This window comes from Topomyia yanbarensis, chromosome 1, assembly GCF_030247195.1.
Source record: "Topomyia yanbarensis strain Yona2022 chromosome 1, ASM3024719v1, whole genome shotgun sequence".
In the NCBI taxonomy this organism is placed as follows: domain Eukaryota; kingdom Metazoa; phylum Arthropoda; class Insecta; order Diptera; family Culicidae; genus Topomyia; species Topomyia yanbarensis.
In genome coordinates this window covers 181,113,084-181,117,708 of record NC_080670.1, presented here as the reverse complement: position 1 = coordinate 181,117,708, position 4,625 = coordinate 181,113,084, and positions in this window count along the sequence as shown.

Genomic DNA, 4,625 nt, shown 5'->3' with positions numbered 1-4,625 from the left:
ATCGCCATGTTTCTAACCATCTTACGTCACAAACTAGTTGGATGTATCTCCGGCTATTGTGACATCGGTTTTTCACTATAATAAACATTAAATTTTAATTTTATTTATACCTTTACTTGTGTATCTTTTAATATTTTCACATCATCCTGCCAACTTTAAAACAATTTAGTTTTGTATTTTTATCAGGTTCCTTCTATTTTTTTGTCTTTATCTTTCCCTCTTATTTATTCCATTATCTCATCATTTCACATTTTCAGCTTTCTATTGCTCTATCTACCCATCTTTTACCTTTTTATCTTTTCTATTTTCTATTCTGTAGATAACTCAAAGCTGTTCTTTACATTTTGTTCTTCTCCTTCTCTGTTTCATTTTTAAGTTTGCTATTTATTTCACTTTTTACCATTTTATTGTTTTGCATCCATGATTTTTTTTGTTCTTTTTATTCCATCATATTTCTATTTTTGCATCTATATAACCATCTCGCTATTTATTACTCCTTTCTAAGCTTGTCTTTTCTGTCCTTTTACTATGTTATTTCATTATTTTGTTTATCAATTTGACTATTTGATTTTTTTCTTTTCATCCTTGGAATATTCTATCTATTTCTCTAACAATTATTTTAGTTGCCTAATTTTATCTATTTATATTTCCATATTTATCTTTAGTTCTTCCATCTTTGGTATTTCTCTTTTTTTTTCCTTTTTAATTCTTTTTTCATCTTCTGTTTAACATTTCTTTTGGTCATCTTTTCATCATTTCTGTCATTTTTAATTTGGCTTTTCTCTCCATATCTTTTTATTTGTTTTAGCTCTCCTTATCTTCTATCGTTTAACGTATATTTTTGCCTTTTTGGCATTTTTCTTTTGATTTTTTTGTCTTCATTTTTACTTTTTATCATATTTGATTTCTTTTACCGTTTAGTCGTTTATTTTCAATATTTTCTTCTTTTTTCTAGTTTATTTTTTGTCTTCGTCTTGTTCAGATTCTCTCAATAGCGGGTTTGTTTAAATTGCTTATGGAGTTAATTACACAACTTACAGAGCTGTTCCCATAAAATAAAACTATTGCCGTTAGGTATTGAGAAAAGCCAGTTTTTAACGACAGGAAACGACAATTTTATTCCCATTATTTTATTCGGGAAGCCTATACCAAGCTATCACGCAATCGTTCGATTTTACCGAATATGCCACTGACCTTTATGCAGCCTCTAATCGCCAACGCTCCCCATCAAGCAGTCACTAATTCTTACTAAACTCATCCATCTTTTCGACCGTCGCGTCGGTTCAAGATCCTTCGGAACTCCACCTTCGAAATAATAAATTCATTCCACCTTGTTAACGTTGAAGTGCGTGTTACCGCACCGATAATTACTCCCGAAGCGTCGCAGTTAGAGGAGCATCGTTCTGCCACGCGAATTGTTCTGGCCATTCTCCGTAAATTATGGTACTAAATGCTAACAGGAACAGGTCCTGCTTCCTTTTTTCCCGGGGACGTGTAAGGTACGTACAATCGTCGCCGAAAACACGGATGATAGCAAAGTTGTGTTTCGTTCATGTTTTATGTATTAAGAAGGCAGGCCAGACATAATAAATTTCGGAATTACATAAATAGAGCGACCACACGCAGAAGGAAGGATTATTTTGTTCTATGGCACTCTGGCGGTGGTCTGGTGCAGTCGTCATTCTAGGAATACTTTTGGCTGGCGGGCTGGAATCGTGGAGAACCAAAGGTCACCAGGGGAAAGATAGTGAAAAACTGTTCGGAAACATGAGCATTTATTTGTGTTTTTTTCTGGAAACTTACTTTTTTCACGAAAGGTCGATATCTTCTACTCGGGCTGATAGGCAGCAAGTCGTTTACGGTTTCACGGTTCCTCAGTTCCAGATAAGTAAGAAGCAGACGACAAGGGTTGCAATTGTCCACGAGGGATCTGACAGGCGAATTTCGTCTCTTTTTGGAAGTCAATTGATTTCGCTGATAAAGTCTTTTTTTTCGATTAATTTCCTTTATTGTACTTATGGGATGAGTACCGTAAGAGTCGTTTCGGGAATAAGAATCAAGTATTATTGAGCTCGCCTGTGAATGACGCGATGATTCAAGATACAGTTTATTTGTTGCGATTGGTTTATTTCCTGGGGATCGTTGTTATACTGTCTCGAAAAAGTAAAAGACAAAAATAAGTCAACAGGAAAAAATCAGGATCACTTTATTAAAAGACCCATCTTTAAATTAATAACAACATTTTTCTTTGGCAACAAGATCCGACGAACAGATGAATATGATATCGTACTCACCTCCATATGGTGCACCATCAATAGTAGTCTATTATCGGAACCGTTCCGATGGCAACCCTCACCTTTTTCCTCCACTAAATGAAGCTGACACAGGAAGACAGACAAACAAGCACCGAACAAAGGTGTTGCGTAATTGGAGTGAATTTGTCTTGTTGTCCCTCTAATTAGATATGTTGTTCATACGTCTTCTACTCCTACGACTGTCCTAACTGACAGTAGGGACTGATGCTGTTTATACATATATACAGGCTGAACAGGAGGTAGCAGAATCTAATAATGGGTCGCGTCGTTTTGCGTGTGTGTGACTGATTGTGGGGACATCTGTCAGGACAATATTAGGCTTCCGTGTGGCAGACCAACCACAGTCACGTTCCTTTCTCTCATTTGACTGATAGACAATAATGGTCATTTGTGGTAGAATCGGAACGAGAATAATGCGGGAAGGTGTTGCTAATATGATATCTCGACGGAGGAGAACACTTTGAAAGTTCAACAACCAGTTATTTGCTCTGCATTCCATCAACCCGGAGCAAGCACCCTTTGCCAGCTTGCAAGAGAGTTATAAATCATTCGACTGCGTGACACCTCATCAACACATCGTAATTAATTCCAATAAATCCCTGGACGATTATTTTAATCCATATACATAGGAATTCTTGAGTACACTTGGACTGGAACTGGTTGTCCGGTGCGTAGGGTGGCCCTGGTAACAGTTTGAGAGTGGCTGTGTTTAGCAGTCACATAAAATACGCAAAATTAGCAAAATTTCCAGAGCTAAGATACACTCTGGTTTGATGGAATGGAAGGTAAGGTGTAAACCATTTTCTGCATAAAGGGTACAATACATATAGCTTTAGTATGCCATGGATATGCGTTACGACTTCGTCTCTTCAGTATCTGGCAGGCTAACTTAGCTACTAGATTGTGGAAACATGGTTTGGATAGAAAGCTACTATAGTACTCTGAAGAAAATTAGATCAAAATCAGTTTGTGTATGCAGGGTATTAATCAGTGGTGCCAGATACCAGATTCAGTATAGATCAGAACCGAAAATAACTGAATGAATGCACTGCACCGAAAGGAATGAAGGACTAAGTATCAACAATTCGATCTTTTCAATAGGTAATGTTTAGTAAAAAGATCATTGCCCATGATAGCAAATCAGTTCCAAAAAGATAGGAAATTCCATAAAAAATGGGACAAATATGCTGTACATATTATATCATGTAGAAAGATTTTAAAATTGACTTATCCTTTTCCCCATTTCGCTTTTTCTTTGACTTTTTTTTCATGAATAACTCCATAACTTGGAAGAAAGCGGATGCGACTACAGACAGATGATTTCATAGCGGATTCTTCAAAAGCGTTATCAGAACATTTTTCAGAAGATTCAGTAAACGTCTCTTCAGAAAAATGAAGCCCATCTTAAGAATCATTAGAAGATTCACAGAAAAAATCTTAAAAATTTACGAAAAAATGCAGATAATTCCTCAACAGATTCTTCGAAAGTTTAATTAGAAGATTGTTCAGAAAATTGTTTGGCAGATTCTACAGAAGGCTCCTCAAAAGATTCTTCAGAAGATCTTGCTAAAAATTGTACAGAAGATTTCTGGAGATTCTTGAGAAGATGCAGTACGAGTCTCCTTCCAATTTGTTTATCGCTTTACCTAAATATCCTTTAGTAAAATTCTTCTTAAGATTCATCATCAGAACATTATTCATAAGATTCTATGGAAGATTCTTCGGATATTTTCCACAAGATTTTTTAGAATATTCTTAAACTTTATCATTCTTAGGAATCATCTTGAGCAAATACCTCGAGAGATTCTTCAGAAGATTGTATAGAACATTTCGCTGAAAAAAAATCTTAAGAAGATTCCTTTTTAGATTTATCAGAAGAATTGTTCAGAAGATTTTTTTTACCGGGTTCTTCAAAAGGTTCATCAGGAGATTTTTTAGAAGATTCAGTAAAAGTCTGTTCTGAAATATCATACCCATCTTAAGAATCATCAGAAGATTCATCAGAAAATTCTTTGGAAGATACGAAAAAATTCAGAAAATTCCTCTTCGGAAGGTTCCTTAGAAGATTCTACAGAAAATTGTTCAGAAGATTTTTGGAGATTCTTGAGAAGACACGGTGGGAGTCTCTTTAGCATTTTTTAGAGTGATTAATCCAAATATCCTTCAGTAAAATTCTTCTCAAGATTCATTAGAACATTTTTCCGAAGATTCTACGGAAGATTCTTCGGACATTTCTCAGAAGATTTTTTAAAAGATCATTCTTAAGCTTCATCATTCTTAAGAATATTGAGAACAGGCTTCAGCAAATTC